The sequence below is a fragment of the Alexandromys fortis genome, unplaced genomic scaffold, assembly GCF_014885135.2.
Source record: "Alexandromys fortis isolate MF-2015 unplaced genomic scaffold, M_Fortis_MF-2015_v1.1 scaffold_250, whole genome shotgun sequence".
In the NCBI taxonomy this organism is placed as follows: Eukaryota; Metazoa; Chordata; class Mammalia; order Rodentia; family Cricetidae; genus Alexandromys; species Alexandromys fortis.
In genome coordinates, this window is record NW_026068128.1 from 1,430,234 (window position 1) to 1,447,874 (window position 17,641).

The 17,641-nt window shown below is 46.3% G+C and overlaps 1 protein-coding gene across 1 annotated transcript in view; it reads left to right on the top strand.

Moving 5' to 3' along the window:
* Positions 1 to 17,641, top strand: part of Galnt18 (polypeptide N-acetylgalactosaminyltransferase 18) — a 308,794-nt gene that overhangs the window by 118,223 nt on the left and 172,930 nt on the right. The window lies entirely within an intron of this gene.

Below are 17,641 nucleotides of genomic sequence, written 5' to 3' on the forward strand. Positions count from 1 at the left end.
ATCTATCTATCTATCTATGTACCATCTATCATCTATCTATCTATCTATCTATCTATCTATCTATCTATCTATGTACCATCTATCATCTATCTATCTATCTATCTATCTATCTATCTATCTATCTATCTATCTATCTATGTATCATCTATCATCTATCTATATATTATCTATCAATCTATCATCTATCTATCTATCCATCTATGTATCATCTATCATCTGTCTATGTATCTATCTATGAATCATCTATCATCTATCTATCTATCTATCTATCTATCTATCTATCTATCTATCTATCATCTATCTATCTTTTCTTTCTGCCTGTCTAGGTCTCAGTCTTTGTCTTTGATAATTAGAGCGTTTGATGCCACAGACATAGAGAGGAAACTGCTAAGGTCTGGGGAAGGGTCCCTCTGCCTAAGGTTGCCATGCAGACTATACCAGTGCCTGGTGTTGAAGGCATGCTTCCTGTACCCAGTGCTCTTGACTTGCACATACTCTTACCCTAGCACACCCATGCGCTGTATTTCTGCTAAATCTTGGATAGAGATGGATGGAACCAATGAGGAAAGATCTTGTTTTTAATTAGCGTCTAAAGGAAAGCCAAGCCAGTGACATAAGTGAGGATTTGGTCAGTGACGATGACTCATGAGTTTGGAGCTGCTGACTGCATTTGGTAGCTTTTTGGGGTAGAAGAGGGACGATAGCATCCAGAGACCTGTTTTAGACTTTGTTCCTCACGAGTGAATACAATTGTGCACTCACAAAGCCATTTTCATGACACTTGGTTCACGAGGTAACCACGAGGACCCAGGATAGTGGTGTAAATTGCTGGTGTAAAACCACAGAGACTTTGAGAGTGAAAAACTCTCTCAGCAGTGTGTCTTTGACTCAGCCAAGAGCAGTCTCCTCCATGTTTGTGAGATGATGCTGTCAACATTTGACAGAAGTAGGGTAGTATTAAAAAGGACATAATAATCTATGAGGGAAAACATTTTGGCATATTCCCATGTAATCTACATACAATGGACTATCTCTTGACCTGCCTCACTCAACCAACTCAGGAATTCACCTGGGTTCTCCGTCTGCTTATTCTGTAGACACCACTACAAGGGGCCACGAAGCACTGGCAGTCCCAGCTGGAGGGGACCCTCCGTGTTTCAGATGCCTCCCCTCAACAGCCAGAGAGCTCCTTTTCTTCCCAGCATTCTGATCTATTGGAGCTCGTTACCATACTAATAACGTAGTCAAGTTTTGAATGACTCAGAAAAATATGGGTAGAAAGAGAGTTGTTTCTCGGGAAAAGCAAGTTGTACACATTGAACAATTTGATAGAAAAACCGTTGCTAACAAGAATGACTGTCAAAATAATTACAGGCATGGCAGCTGGGAAAGATGAGAAGAAATTTGTACCCAGTCCTAGAAGAATGTTGTGCTCAAATTGTTTCACATATGAGTTTAAAATGTATTTTTAGGAACTGGAGAGATGGCTCAGCAGTTTGGAGCACTTACTGCTCCTGCAGAGCCACGGCCACCTATAACTCCAGTTCCAGACAAGCCTCTGTGAGAACCAGCCCCTCCCATGGGGCACAGACCAGCACTCAGGCAAACACTCACACAGGCGGTTGGCAACTGAGCTGAGACTTGAATGACAGCAAGGGTCTATCCTGGGGTCCCATCAAGCACATGGGTCCTGGATGCACAGATGATCCTGGATGCAGGGATGGAGGCCCATGTGCAGGACGCAAGTGTGTGATGAGCAGTTTGGGGTGTAGTTTTCGGCTAGATGAGAAGGGAGAGTGTTGAGTTTGAAGTGAAGGAGTTCGCGATCTGGTTCAACTTTCTAGAGGTTTCCTCTGGCCGCTGTGGCTGGTGAATGCAAGGGGATGATTCAGGTGGGGGAAGGCACTGGGAATCAGATCAGGAATGGTAGGTAGAGCCCTCAGTGGGAGGGGTTGGTTAGAGATATGGAAGGACTCAGAGCAGGATGGAACCCCAGGTCAGTGCCCCATCCCCATGGATTTTCTGCCCCTCAGCCCCGCTGCCAGTTCCTTCCTCTCCCTTTGTTAGATTTGCCCTCCAACTATTCTGCTGCCAACCTCACTGAGGGCTGTCAAGTTGCTCATTTGGGTGGGGGGGTGTAGGGTGGAGAGAAAAGGACACCCTGTGTAGGAATCAGCTCCGTTACTCCTGCTGGGAAAGTCAGGGCTAGAAGCTAGGCTCAGGGGCTGCTATTGAGCTTCTGAGTCAGGCGAGCGCTGACCCAGCTCGTTTGCACTCTGGTGATTGCAACTAATAACATGTTGTTGATGGATGGGGAGATCTCAGGCTTCTTGGTGATGGATGGATGAATCACAGGGGAGAGAGCTGTCGTTTACCAAGTAGAAGGTGACTGTCTGCCAATCAAATGAATTCAGGAAGAATGAAAGCACCTGTTGTCAATTTGGGAAAAAAAAGTATCCCTGTTCACCACGTGGAGCTGGCATCGTGCTTGGTCTAGAAATGTTAAACATAACCGTTCCCATTTACGCAGTGGTAACACATCGTATTAAATGTGTAATATCTTATCTACATGGGTTTGTGTGCAGAAACTAATAAAGAATTCTCTTAAAAAATAATGAAAGTCCTGTTGTTGTATTCTAAACAAAGCCCTTAAGAATGTATGAAGCTGCCAGATGCAGCATTTGGGTGAGTCGGCCCCACCCCTTACCAGGGCAGTGCTGGAGACCTGCTGGCATGGGTGTGGGAGAGCTGGCCCCGATGCTGTGAGCCATGAGCAAGGGAGAGCTGGTCCCATCCCTTGCCAGCTGCCACAGGCAGGAGAGCTGGCCCCACCCCGCACGGGGAAAAGCAAGAGAGCTCTTCCTGATGGTGTAGGTGCAGGAGAGTAGGCAGGTTTACCAACTCAGTTACCTCCCCCCCCCCCCCGGTCCAGATCCAGGGCTTTAAGTTGGCCCACACCAACGTCTATCCCATCTAAGAACTGCTAGAGCATGTGAAGGAGCCAGTCCTGCGGAACCAAAGCTGCAGGATCTCCATGACACAGGGCAACAACGGGATCTCTGATATAAGTCTCAATGAGATCCAGTATTGATAATGTAGCAGAAACCAGAGGCCTTGAGCCAGAGCAATGACTCACTGCAATGACCATTTGCAGGTGAAGCTGTTTTCGTGAAAGGGTACATTGTGTGATGCGCTGTGACACGTCACAGCTACTACAGTGAGATATTAGTTTGCTTTTGTTTTTTATTTTTATTTTTTGTTTTCTTTTGTGGGGGAAGGTTGCAAGGGCAGAGGGTGGATATGGAGGGACAGGGAGGTGAGTGGGTTTGGGGTGAATGGTGTGAAATTCACAAAAAAATCAACAAAAAAATGTGAGAAGTGTTTGTAAGAACCTTCCTTCCATCCTTTCATCCATTCAAGAAACATATAACAACTTCCTGGCTCTGTTCCTTGCTATGGATCCTTGGACAGATTACTTAACCTTCTTGAGACTAATTGCTTTGGTTGGGGAACAGAGATACTGATAGGACGTAGGTCTTAGGATAGTGAAGTGTGATAGAGGAATGGGCATGATGCCCTCAGCCCAGCATCTCACGATGGCCAGGTCGGGGATCTCAGAGAATGGGCATGATGCCCTCAGCCCAGCATCTCACGATGGCCAGGTCAGGGATCTCAGAGAATGGGCATGGTGCACTCAGCCCAGCATCTGACGACAGCCAGGTCGGGGATCTCAGAGAAGGCGAGGAATGTCTGGTTCCGGCAGAGTGGCAGCGCTTGTTCCATGGAGCCTTTGTAGTGCCACCGTTTCTGCCACGGCTTTGTTGCTAGGTGCTCTTTGTTCTGCTGAGTGAATTTTAGGAATCAAGATTGAAAATCTAAAACTTGAAATACCCAAGTCCAGGCTCTCTGCTCAGAACTTCAAATAGCTGACAGATTGCTAACCCGATTTCTGATACCTTCCGATTCAACTTCTCGTGGCTCAATGGGATTTTTTTTAAGATGTGACTTCATAGATTACTGAAACACTCCCCTCCTCTTTCTTGGCCGACAGAGCTATGGTGCTCTCGAAGATTCATGTCAGATCTTCTGCATCCATGTGCTGGATCACACCACACACACTGGCTTCTAATTCCAGTTTGCTGCCCTTCCTTTGGGTGGCTTTTAGTATCTGATTTGTGACACTCTTCAGCGATGGTGACTGAAGTTGTATGATCAAAATATTTCCCCTCCAATGAGAATATGAGTCTCAGACCAACTTTAATAATAACGACACCATTATTCATTTCTCTCACATGTTCACAGTGGAAATGGCCCTGACTGAGGAGTATGGGGGTTGCTGTGGGGGAAATACTGCCAAATCATCCCCGAGTTAGAGACCAAACAACACAACACAGAGGCCATGGAAGGTTTGAAATGTGTGTGGCTGTCTCCTGGGGGAAGAAGGAAAACAGAGCGTGAAGAATGGCTATGCTTATGATGACTCAGCTACAGTGTGCTTCCCTCTAGGCTGGGTGCTTCCACAGCAGGAGGGGAGGCGCTTAGCCTGAACTCAACTTCTCTTTAACGCCTCTTTAACAGTGCAGTTATCATAGGGAAGGTGGGAGGCGACTATGCAGAAGAGACTAACAGATGATCATGGTCACATGGGTGGTGGAAGGAGGGACTGGGAAAGGACACAGCTAGTGGCTAACATCAATAGATTGGCTTGTTTAGGTGGCTCATGGGCTTTCTTTCTCTTTTCTGATTTGTGTGTATTTGTAAGTTCATGTGTGGGCAAATACATGTTTGTATGCAGATGAGCATGCACACCTGTGCAATGTGTATGATGGCCAGGGGACAGGCTTGGCTGTCATTACTCAGATGCTAGTCACCTTGTTTCTAAGAGATGTTCTCATTAGCCTGGTACTCTCCAAGTCTTGTTGGCTGGCCAGTGACTGTTTTAATCAGCTGGAAAACCTAATGGTCAATATTCCTTCTGGGTTTCTTCTAAAATAGTCAAGTCAGAGGTGAGGAAAAAATTCCATCTTGTAACCAGCACCCATTAACTAAATACTATGGAGATTTTAGTAAAGCCTTCCAACACCATAGATTATTCCCACAGCCATCTTGAAGGTGGAAATAGTATATCTAAAGGCCCTTGAGATGGCTCAGAGGGTAAAGGAGATGTGCTCTGACCACCACACAGAGTGGTGCATGAGCATGCATACGCACACACAAGCACTCACTGTGTGAACATGTGGTGCTCATTCCTACAATCCCAGCACTCAGAAGGCTAAGGCAGGCAGATCATTGTGAGTTGGAGGCCAGCCTGGACCACTTAGTTACTTGGGTTAGAGAGAGAACCCGTCTCTACGTCAAAGAAAGATCCATTTGAGGGTCAGGGATGGAAGTGTGTTTTCCCATGAAACCTTGGGACCTGGCAGATGCACTCCTAAGCCTGCACTTTTCTCTGCTACTGGCTTGAATTAGTCGGCCCTCTGTAGCAGCATCCTTGGCTTCTATGGCCCTGTAGCTTTTGGCTTCAAAGCAGGCAGACGCCTAGGACCAGAGCTGCCTTTTGTGAAGTCAGAAGGGAACTCACCCAGAAAGTACCTTGTGTTCTCACTCTTCTGTGTGCCCACTGCCTGGCACTCAGCTGGCAGGATGCTGGAGGATATAACCTGGATAAAATGCTCTGTCGCTGTCTGACGCCAGTGTGCCCAGGGCTGCTTAAACATCAGGATGCAATTTGTAATGATTCTCCTCTCCCTGGAGGGTTTTTTGCTTTCTTTCTTTGTTTTTTTTTTTTCATTTACTCATTAATTCTGGTTGAACCAATAAAACAACATCACATATTATTCATTTTAGAATCTAAAAATCAAATTTGGAGTCAATGCTAAGTGGATCAGAGGTACTCTTTCCTTCTGTGAGAGATGAGCTTTTCATTGCCGATTCTGTCAATCCGATCTGTCCGTCACAAGCAGGCTCTGTTCCTCCAGCTCAACCTACCTGTGGATGGATGCCAAGTGAGAATGTCCAGCTTTACCAGAGGTGGTATTGCCCTCCGTGCTCCTGAGGCTTTGATGTCAACTGCGCCAGCCTACATGGCCAACTCACGGCCCCAGTGTTTTGCTCTCAACCTGCCCTGTGCAGCCGGGGTGAAAGGGTAAAGTGAAATGGAGTTGAATGGTGAGACAAATGTGCCTGCCAATGACCAGCCAGTGCTTTGCAGCAGAGAAATCCGCAACAGGCTCTGAGCAGAGCCATGTGCGAGCTGGATCCACCAGCGTTTAGGTCTGTTTGGGGAAACAGGAAAATGCAAAGCCGAAGAGTTCCTACAGCCTGAAGTTTGCTCCTTTGAGCAAATCAATCATCCTTTTAAAAACCCAGCCTTTAATTGGCTATTTCCTGGGAGAGAGTTCTCAATACATCCCCCATCTGGTAGGGCTAATTGTCCTTTGCATGCTGTGGTTGGATTGGAGCTGTGAGCCCAGAAAGAGGTCTAGGAGGAGCTTGCGCCTGCAAATGTCACTGCTCAGGACGACAGTGGTAGTGGGACTTCCTGACACCTGGCTCTTGCAATGATTCATAGGCTATTCTTAAAGATGAGCTGTTTGGAGATCAGAGAGGACTTCCTGGGGGTAGTTGTGAAAGATGGGATGTCCTTGTGTGGCCAAGATGGATGCTACACAGCCATCTTGTATTACTGGCTTGGCTTCTGGCCTCCCTGGTTATAGCAGTCCATACAGTAAAATAGAAAGCAGAGATGAACCAGACATTACTGAGTCTCTCTAGACTTGTGCATGGCCTCAGATCTGGCTTCCCTGCCTCAGTGGACACACATTGTCCTCTTGCCACTTAAGCCTCTGCCAGAGCATGCCAGTGGAGTCTGGGCCTGAAGGGCCAGTGAGTTCAGATGTGCAGTATAATCGGACTCTCTTAACATCCAGTCCTGACTTTGTCAGGCACGATCCCCCCAGCCCAACAGTCAAAGTTGAGCTGCCTCTGTTTTATTAGAGAAGTCCAGATCCAATACAGCATGGCCTGGAAAACCCAAAGGTGGCAGCAGTCTCAGATGTATCTCTGGGATGGACAGGGCTATCTCTGCCATGTAAGTCAGAGATGGTCCCATTGGAGGCTTGCATTCCCTTGTAACTCTGCTCACTCCCTTGGCCATTTGGAAGCACCTATATTTACACCCCTAAACTATGCTGGGCTGCTGTGCCACAGGGCAACCATCATTAGCTTACTTGCTAACATGCTATTATATGCATTTACTATACTCTTACTATATATGAGCCAGCACACCCATACTTTGCATGGATGGATACTTTGTTGAATTCACAACAGTCTTATGAGGTGAGCCATTAACTCAGTCAATTCTGTGTTGCTGTAACAGAATACCCAGGACTGGATGGATAGTCTATCAAAATCAGAGATTTGTGTCCTCACAGTTCTAGAGGCTAGGCAGACCTAGTGGGTGGGGTCAGAAGAGTGCTTCTTGCTTTTGCATCCCGTGATAGAAAGCACATGAGTGAGAGGGCCTAGGCAGAGAGACAGAGAACAGGAGAGAGCCAAGATGTTGCTTCTCAAAGGACTCCGCCCCTGAAATATGAAACCATCTTCTAATGTCAAAGCCTTCATCCATTCATGATGGTGGGGTTCCAATCACCCAGTGTTCTAGTGTGATAGAACACTGACCAAAAACAGTATAGGCAAAAAAGGATCTTTCGGGTTTATACTTCTGGTGATAGTCCATCACTGAGAACAGTCAGGGCAGGAACTCAAGCAAGGGCTTGAAGGCAAAATCCTGGAGGAATGCTGTGTGCTGGTTTGCTCTCTGACTTGCTTGTAGGCTCAAGCTTCACACCCAGGGATGGTGCCACCCACAGAGGGTTGGGTTCCCCTGCATCTGTTAATAATCAAGATCACCACCTGTAGGCATGCCCACAGGCCAATCTGTTTGAGCAATCTCTCAGGTGACCCTAAACTGTGTCAAGTTGACAGTGAAAACTAATTAGGACACCCATCTACCTCTGTGCACCACTGAGTGTGCTCCTCTAAGGCACATGTGAATGCCAGCAGCCCCGTTGTGAGGACGTGGGGAAAAGTGGTTCCTCCAGAGGCCGGAGCCAGCACCCATCGCCGTCAGTTCTATGACTCAGGACAGATTGCTCAATGTAAACTTCCTGTTCCTCAGTCTCTTACCTGTGGAATATGATAATAGTAGCATCATGCTCGTTGCCTACTGAGAGCAGCACCTGACATGTGACTCGCGGTGAAGCAAGTGTGCACCTGTCAGTAGCATCAGCGTTTACAAAAAGGAGAAGTCAGAGCGCAGAGAACTAAGCTTGGTTCTCTGAGGTCGCAGTGTTCACGTGGCAGAGAGGGCATACAAAGCAGGCCTAACTCAGGCTCTATCACGCTATACCATGTTGGAAAGATCACACATTCTTTCTAGAGATACACCATGGAGATCATGTTTGTATGTATTGGCATGAGAAGTGACAGGACAGGTAGACATCTTCCTTCTTGTAACAAACCTTGTCGTACATCTCAGTGAGGCTCAGCTGAGAAGAATTAGTTTCCCATTTCCCTCCTAGCTAAGAGTCACCACCACCATCAAAGAATGGATATCAGGAATCTGAATTTCCCTTCTTCCCTCTGTTCACTCTCAGTAGGCTGCTTCCACCTATATGCGTGATTGCCCGTTATATTCTCTCCCATAGTAATGCTCACTAGTCCATACTGCTATGATGGGGTCTAACTGATACACTCCATGAGGTTTATATCCCAAAGTCTGGCACATAGCAATCACTCAATAAATGGCTATAGCTACTATTGAAATCATCAGTCCATCTTCCTTCCACACTTGTGCCATGATCACTTTGCCTAGGACCCACTCCCACATAGCAGCAGTGAGTTCAGAATCTTCCCTTTCATTTCTGGGACATATGAAGCCCATGCTCCACTTCCCTGAGCTTGTAGAAGGAGCTTGGTGGATGGGCTATTCAGGATGGACCTGGAGCACTTGCATACCCCTGCCGTGGGTGTGGCAGAGATCTGGGTTGGCTCTGCTCTTGCCAGCAATCGGTGTGAGCTTGAAGCTCAGCTCCTGAGGTTCAAATGATGGCAGAAAACAGTTATTTTTATTTGTAACCCAAAGAGTTGAAAGGATGCATGGCTGAGTGAGTATTTTCAATAGATCTCAATACTTACTCATTGGGTATAATTTATTTGTGTTATCTTTTCCTGAAGCTACATAATATTGATGCAGCATGATTGTACTCTTATATTAATGCTGAAAAGGCAACCTCTCATTGGGGAAAAGATACAGTGGCGTTTTTTTTTTTTTTAAAGGGAGTGGGTGGAGAATTGATTATTTACCGTGAACAGGAACGCAGCTCGGAGCAGCTCAAAAAGAGAAGGTGGGAGGAATGGAAAGATCTCAGGGGGAGGGGTATGAGCTGAGGACTGGGAGGTGTGAGGAAAGACAGCTTTTGTGAGCAGAGAAGCTCTGTCTGGTACAGTATCCAGTGGTCATGCGTGGCCAGCGAAGTGTGTGACGTGCCTGCCCACGTCAAAGACTGCAGATGAAAATGGTAACATCAGAGTTCTCATTTGTTATCTTTGTGTTGTTACACCAGCCTCTGATTCAACCAACACAGATCAAAAATAACCAGAGAGGGCAAGAGATGTGGTTCAGCGGCTAATGCTGGTCTTTCTGGCTTGCTAAGTCTGAGTACACAGCAGAGTCTAGTCTAGTTCAAGGTGAGATCCTACAGCATAATTTGGGGCCATCCTTGAAGCCAACTACCACGTTGGTTGTTCAGGGACTTTCAGGAACCCACCCCCTTTTCCAGCCATGCACCAATGGTTGGAGTGAGGGCTCAGGAGGGCTAGGCAACCAGCTGTCACTACACAACCCAAGAGACCTTAGGCAATTGCTGAGCCAATGACCCACATAAGTTCCTCTCCATACAGAAGGGCTCTGGCAGGCCTGTAGAAAAGGGGGGATTTCATGCTGTGGAGCAGAACTCCTTTGCATGACTTTTAAATACAAACAGAAGCCCCTGCATGTGCCTTAGATTCATCTCCCCACCTGCCCATCCTGGGATGCAGTCAATGCTCTACAGCTTTCTTCCAGGCCACAGTGTACGTTATCTCATGGGATAGGGAGATGGAGGACAGGCGCCTTCCATACGTGGATGACAAGGGAAGAGGGAGACTCTTGGTGGGAAGAGGCTTATGGATTAAGCACCGAACCCTATCATTTTTGTCTATACAGGTGTCTTTATTTCTACTTTCATTCCCAGTGCAGAGAATCCCATAAAGAAATGGTTCCAGCCCCTCGGAGTAGGTGGAGGGTGGGGTCATGCACTTTGCCTGTACTTTCTCACTCAGTCTTCAGATGGCCTAGTATTCATATATTATTATCTGTAGCATGTGGGTAAAGAAATGGAGCCTCAAGGACTTTATGGCTTAAGGGTAGAACCATAAAGACAAGTGTGATGTTAGAGTCCAAATTATTAACCACTATGACCTCATATTTCCGTGACTTAGCAAAAGAAGTCAGAGATGGCGGAATGAATTTCCAGGAAGTGTGGGAGGTGATGAGGGGTGGGAAGAAATGGGTGAGGAAAGGGAGGAAAGCCACTCCTCCTCCACTCCCTCATCTACTCATTATGCTTTGATTCCAGACCTTTTATCATCACTTAGATACTGAAATAGGTGAGATCTACCCTGCCCCGTAGAATCTCCCAGAGAACTAGACAGTTAGGGGTCCTGTCTACGATGTGCATGAGGCTTGGATAGGTTCAGACTAAAAACCCATGGGCTTTTCCATAAAGGACAATAATAACTTCAACTTCACATGAGTAGGAGGCATTGAACTTGGGCTTGAAGGAGCATCTGGCATTCAAGTTAGAGTCTACCACATAAACAAAGGACCAGAGACTGGGAGCATGTTGGTTTACTGCAGGTAAAGACATAGGGCATGGCATAGGGAAGGTTTATGGTCAACAGACCTTCAGTAGGTCATGTGATGGGACATGGAACCAGAGGTTCTGCACGCCCTTGATGATCCTGCCTCTACCTATGTATCTTTTCATATGTACATCAGTCACTATTAGTATCTCAGAGGCTTGGCCAGACTGGGGAAGGCACCCTAAGCTTGAGGGCAGTCTCCAGGGACCAGCCCTTTCTGTGCAGTCTTGCGTTGGGTTTATGGACAGGTCTCCAAGCAGATTTTATCACCATGAAACCAAAACCAGCACTGAGAAACGTAGGACTCCTGTTGGCTGTCAGCCTTTCTCCATGGAGGGCATGGAGATTTATTGAGTGTTGAATGTCAGTATCAATGTAATAAAGATGGCACACTGTAAGTAATAAGCGCTTTCCAGGTGAGGAACCATTTTCAATACGTTGTCAGCCTGTCTGGTAGTATGAATTATTAAAAAAAAACTAGAAAGAAGACGAAGAAATACCTTTGGGAGTTATTTAACTCTTAGATCTGCTCCCAACACTGCCCTTTCTTGACAGAAGCCAAGGCATCCTGAAACACACAAGGTCTTTATCCCTGATCTCTCTCTCACACACACACACACACACACACACACACACACACACACACACACACAACATCATTTCCAGTGTTATCTTTCCTGTAGTGGGATTTTCTTGATGGGTTAGATTTTGGTCCTCAGATAGGTGTATAACAAGCAGAGGAGTGTCTGGAAATTGTGTGTGCATATGTGTGTGTTTACAGGAGATTAAACCCACCACCTTGTGCATGCTAGGCAAGCACTCTACTACTGAGATATTGAACCAGCCTTGGAAATGAATACCGGAGAGAAAGAAGATAGCAAGGTCTGGAGATGCAAGGCACCTGAGACAGTGTCAGGCATCTCACAAGGGTTAGTGCAGTGTCGGTGGGCCCACTTGACTCTCAAAGGTCTACACAAAATCTCAGATGATTTCAGAGGTTTCCCTGGGAGTTATGATCATTTCTAGGGACTCAAGGCTACCTCTGACTGCCAGGTTCCTATATTCCTGAGCTTCTACCCTGGGTCATGATGCTTTGTTACATGGGTTCTATTTCCAGGACCCTCTGCTCTGGTACTATTTTTTCCTCCTTACTTCTAGGCACGATCTCAGTTTATTTTCTCCAATTTTGCCATCGTGGTGAGATCCCTACCTTACTTGAGTCCTGACCTTCTGATGTCTCCTGTTCTTGTAAGTTCTGTACTCTGTGAAAGAGCTAACTAGAGCTTCTGTGCTCGTTGGAAAGCAGCCCAGAGTCCCTTGGGTGTTTTCCTAACATTTCACCTGGCTATTTTTGAAAAGAAACAGATTGCTCAGAACCAGCCTTGGGTTTCCAGGTCAGCAGAGGGCCCGTTGCACATCCAGCGCTCTGCCCTGGGCACAGATGGCCTCAGATGGGCACCCTGGGTCTATTTATGCAGCAGCTCTACCACTGGACACTATAGAGAGTTTTAACAACTGTTAGGAGAGTCTGGCTCTTCATCTGTTGATACAGCTCATAGCAGTGATGCAACTGAATTTTGGAAAGCATTGGCTGTGGATATGGCAAACCTGTACACAGTAGGTACAGTTTTCTGGCAGTGGAAGTCTTGCACCAATCATGGTCACTTTGCTCCAACATATGACTTGTATCTGCCCTCACAGGGTTCACAGCTTCTCTTCTAGAGCCTTACCAGTCAGGCTTCCAAAAGCGCATAAGAAGGAGTCTAAATACCAATTCACCCTCCGATACTAGGTTCACTGTTCATCAAAAAAGAAAGCCCCCACTGCCTGCCTTCCTGCAGCTCCTTAGGGTCACTGAGGGTGGCTCTCTCGCCATCTGCCTTTCAGGGTCTTGTCTCAATGGAAGAAGCAGTGTGCATTTCACAATCATCTTGGGTTGACATATTGACCTGTCCCTAGCTTCCTCCAAGCCTTCGCTCCCAGAGCTTTTTGACAGGCCAGAGCAGGGGTGGGAACACTTCTCAGAGTCTCTGACAGCTTGCTCCTCTGGAATTATGGGCTGTTTTACCACCAGAGGATCATCTGGCCAGCGTTCTTCCCTCTAGCAAAGTGTTTTATGTTGACACTAGCAGATGGTTACATAAAGGTGACCGGCTCCTCTGTTCCGATGTGATGAGGTGATGGAAAGTTAGCAGAGCTTTGGTTGGATGCACGCTATTCTGACACTGAGTGGACCACAAGATGACAATGGATAGCCCAGAGGGGTTGTGGGGAGACCTCCTTGCAGGGAATGGCACTGGGAGAAGGGCAGCCCAGGATAAGGTGGCAGGGGTGGGGAGAGTGCAGACCTAGAGGAACACTCCCTCACGGGCACATCAGTGGTTGCAGAGCCACCTAGTCTGAAGATTTCACAATGATAGCCCATAAGCTTTTCATGGATAATGGAAGAGATCTATGAAGAAACAGGGTATGTCTGCCTGAGGCTGTGTGCCTCCTGTTCCTTGCACCCCAACCTTCTGGACACTTTTAACTGTAGACTGTTCCTGGCTCCTGTTCCTTGCACCCCAACCTTCTGGACACTTTAAACTGTAGACTGTTCCTGGCTCCTGTTCCTTGCACCCCAACCTTCTGGACACTTTAAACTGCAGGCTATCCCTGGCTCCTGTTCTTTGCACCCCAACCTTCTGAACACTTTTAACTGCAGGCTGTTCCTGGCTGTAATGACACACACCTATAATCCCAGCATTTAGGATGTGGAGGTAGGAGGATCAAGAATTTGAGGACAGCTTCAGGTGCATAGATAATGCAGGACTAGCCTGGGCTCTATGAGGTTTTTTTGTTTCAAATGAACAAACAAACATCACAACACAATACAAGAATCAGTGTTTCTGACATGCCGCTAGAAAGAGCCCAGGATGCTGGTCTGTGGATCACACTTCAGATTTTGAGGATAGGTCAGTAATGGGTAAGAAGACTTCAAGCCCTAAGTGTCTGCCTTGACTTTCTGTCTCTGTCTCCCATTCAAATGCAAGGTTAATCTTGCTTTAGCTGATGTCCAATACCACTTGGGACTGGTGGTTTTGGTCACTGTGCAGGACAATCATCCTAGTGTAATTGGGATATCTTTAACTACATTGGTGTTTAGCAACCATTCTGCCAAATTCCCACTCAGACAGCTTATATATTCTTTGGGAATCCAAGCTGTTGTCATTGTCCTAATGGTTTCATTGAGGCCAAGATGCCATCCCTCACCTTCCCAGCCCTTAGGCATGCCCCTTAATTGAATAACAGCCCAACTTGACCCTTTGACTCTTGATTTCTCCTTCCAAACCTGTTGGCTTCAGTGTGCCAAGATGAAGCATTCTTATAGCCTAGCCCTTGTGAATATGGAAAGCATAGTCTCAGGTATAATCGATTGCCCAGTACACCTATGCCTGTGCATGGGGCATGCATGGATGACCGAGCACACCCATCTATAGGTAGTAAGTGGATCAAAATCCAGGGCATGTCCTGTTTCCCTTTATCAAATTATACTCTTTGTAGCCAAAGTATGAAGTCAGTTTTGTCTAGTGTTGAGCACTTGTCATAGGCCTGGGTCCTGGGGAAGCAATGTCCTTTTCTTAGGAAGCTAATGTAGATGGAAGTTTCTGTCCCTCCTGGTCCCACAGCCATTCAGTCTCAAAGAAACACACAGAAGTTTATATTAATTATAAACTCTTTGGCCTATTAGCTTATGCTTATTATTAACTAGCCCTTACAACTTAAACCATAATTCTTGACCATAATTAGCCATGTGACTTGGTACCTTTTCTCAATAAGGCATTCTAATCTTGTTTTCTTTGAGGCTGGATGGCAATGGCTGGTGACTGCATCTCTGGCTTTCCTCTTCCCAGAACTCTGTTAGTCTGGTTGCCCCACCTATACTTCCTGCCTGGTATTTTATTAAACCAATATGAGTGACAAATCTTTAAAACACACAAGAGCATTATTCCACAGCAGGCTACCACATACTAGAGACAAAAGATGGGAAAATGGAATACTATAATTCACTGTGGCTAGAAAGAGCACAGTGGGCTGGAGACATGGATGGGGCAACTAAGTCTGAGTAGAGCTGATAATTCAAAGAGATATGTTTAAGTTATATGGAAAGGAATCATCAGACTCAACAATGCTGTTGGGATCTAACACTGAACCCAGGGAAGCAAGATGATGAGACAGGGCAAGGGGATGGCAGTATCTCCCAACAGTAATCAGTATCCCTGCCCACTCCTTCAGTACACTCTGGTTTGCTGTGGGGTAATGCTCTTGTACACTGTAAAGATATGTCACTCATATTGAGTTAATAAAATGCTGATGAGCCAGTAGCCAGGCAGGAAGTATAGGCCGGGAAACCAGACTAGGAGAATTCTAGGGAAGAGGACAGGCAGAGATGCAGCCACCAACAAGATGCAGAGGAAGCAAGAATGCCTTACTGAGAAAAGGTACCAAGCCATGTACCTAAACATAGATAAGAATTATGGGTTAAGTTGTAAGAGTTAATTAATAATAAGCCTGAGCCAAGCAGTTTATAACTAATATAAGCCTCTGTGTATTTCTTTGGGACTGAATAACTGTGGAAGCAGGAGGAACAGGAACTTCTCTGTCTATACTGGTTCAACGTGTAGCCACCAGCATCTCATTTTTTTGTTTAGATGTCTCTTCCCACTAGTACTCCCTGTCCTCAGGAAGACCAGAATACTGGGGAATCAACACCTATTCCCCATAGCATCCAGTGGCCGATGATGGACAGGAAATGGTACATAAACACCCCAGCTTTCTAACCCTTCAGGGAAGAGAGCCAAGAGTCATGTGCCCAACATCTAGTTTCCCTGGCAGGGGTTATCTGGTTGTTCATGTTTCTGGCTAACCAAACCATGCTTTCCAATATGCCTTCTCTTTCTTGTCGTTGCTTTTCTCTCTTGCCTGGTTGTCTTCATTTTTTTCCTGCACTTAAATGCTGGTTCCATAGTGAGTCTCAGTGTGCACCATGCAATAGGAAGCCTGGACTTGTGTTAAGAGATTCCATTTCAAACTAGAGGTCATTGTCCTAGTTCACTCTTTATTGCCATGATAAAGGCCCTAACCAAAGCAACTCAGGGAGGACAGGGTTTATTTCTGCTTACATTTTGCATTCCATCACTAAGGGAAGCCAGGACAGAAACCTGAAGGCAGTAACTGAATCAGAGGCCGTGGAGGAGTACAGTTTAGTGGCTTGCTTCCCATAGCTTGCTCAGCCTGCCTTCTTCTACAGTACAGGGTCACCTGCCCTGGGGTAGCACTGCCCACAGTGGCCTGGGCCTTCCCACATCAATCATTTTAAGAAAATGTCCCCACAGGCATACTAATGGTTCACTCTGATAGAAGTGTTTCTCAGTTGAGGTTTCTCCTCTCAGATGACACTGGCTTGTATCAAGTTGGCAAAATACAATCAGGACAGTCAATGACAAAGGGAGAAGTAGAAGGCCATGATGGGGAGGTGACAAGGAAGAGTGTCCCCTCTTGGCTCTGACCATTCGAGAACTAAATTCCCCTCTCTCCCATCCCCCTTCTCCAGCTTCATGGTAAAATGTTGAGGGAGACCCCTCTTTTCTCTTTCTTTCTTCTCTTGGATAGAACACCCAGACAGTTGATATGTTCACAGTGCGTTGTAAGGCCAGTCTATCTTAAACACAACACAAGGGATCTTGTCTGATCTTGGAAGTTAAGCAGGATCAGACCTTGTCATTCCTTGGATGAGAGACCTAACTTCAGTGCAATTCAAGGTGAGAAACCTTAACAGAAACATGAGTTCTGTTCATGTTAATGTGTCCCATTTGGTGAGGCTTCAAGAAGGTCAATTTGCATAAAAGAGTATTGGTCTACTGGCTTTCAGCCTCAGGAATCCGTGCTTCTGAGACAGAATCCCAAGGCCATAGATAAACCAAGGCCATAGCTTTTCATGGGGCAAAAGCCAGATCAGAGAAGTAGGAGTCAGTGAGTTTTATGTCACTTCTCAGATTATCAAATTGAATCATTTCTACACTTACTTTGTATTTCATCAGAGTAATCCTCGCCATAGTTCAAACTCCAGAGGAACCTACAAAGACACAACATGCTTTTCTGTTAGATCACAGCCTCCTTCCTCACCCCAGTCCACACCAGCTCATATCTGAGTCACTGTTCTAAGGACATGCTGGCATCCCTGCTTCCTGGCGCACCAGCATTAGACATGGCATCTCGGTTTCCTGTTGTGGGAGATAAGGCTGAGCCTCTCTGTGCTCAACCTCCCGTGACTGCATCCCTCCTCTACCCTAGTCTTCACACTCCAGGTTAAACTAGTATAAACTAGTATCTGTTTACAGTGAAGGCAACCTCCGCGATAGCAAGTTTCTTCCTGGCTGGAGCAGTTTCCAGTTAGAAAAATATAGAAATCATTCTTTAAGTCAGTTGCAAATGAATTTAAATTGGTTGAGCAGTAATGGAGGAACTGAAAAGCCACCCCGGGGGAAGTTGAGGCAACTAGAAGTTAGCAACTGTAAGAAGCAGCTACTATGCCTAAGGCTGGACAACCAATGGGAAGCAGCGCTCCCAGACTCCATAAGGCCATCCATCAGAAGGCCTTTCTAGGAGTGCAGACTAGAGGGAGATTGTATCTCTA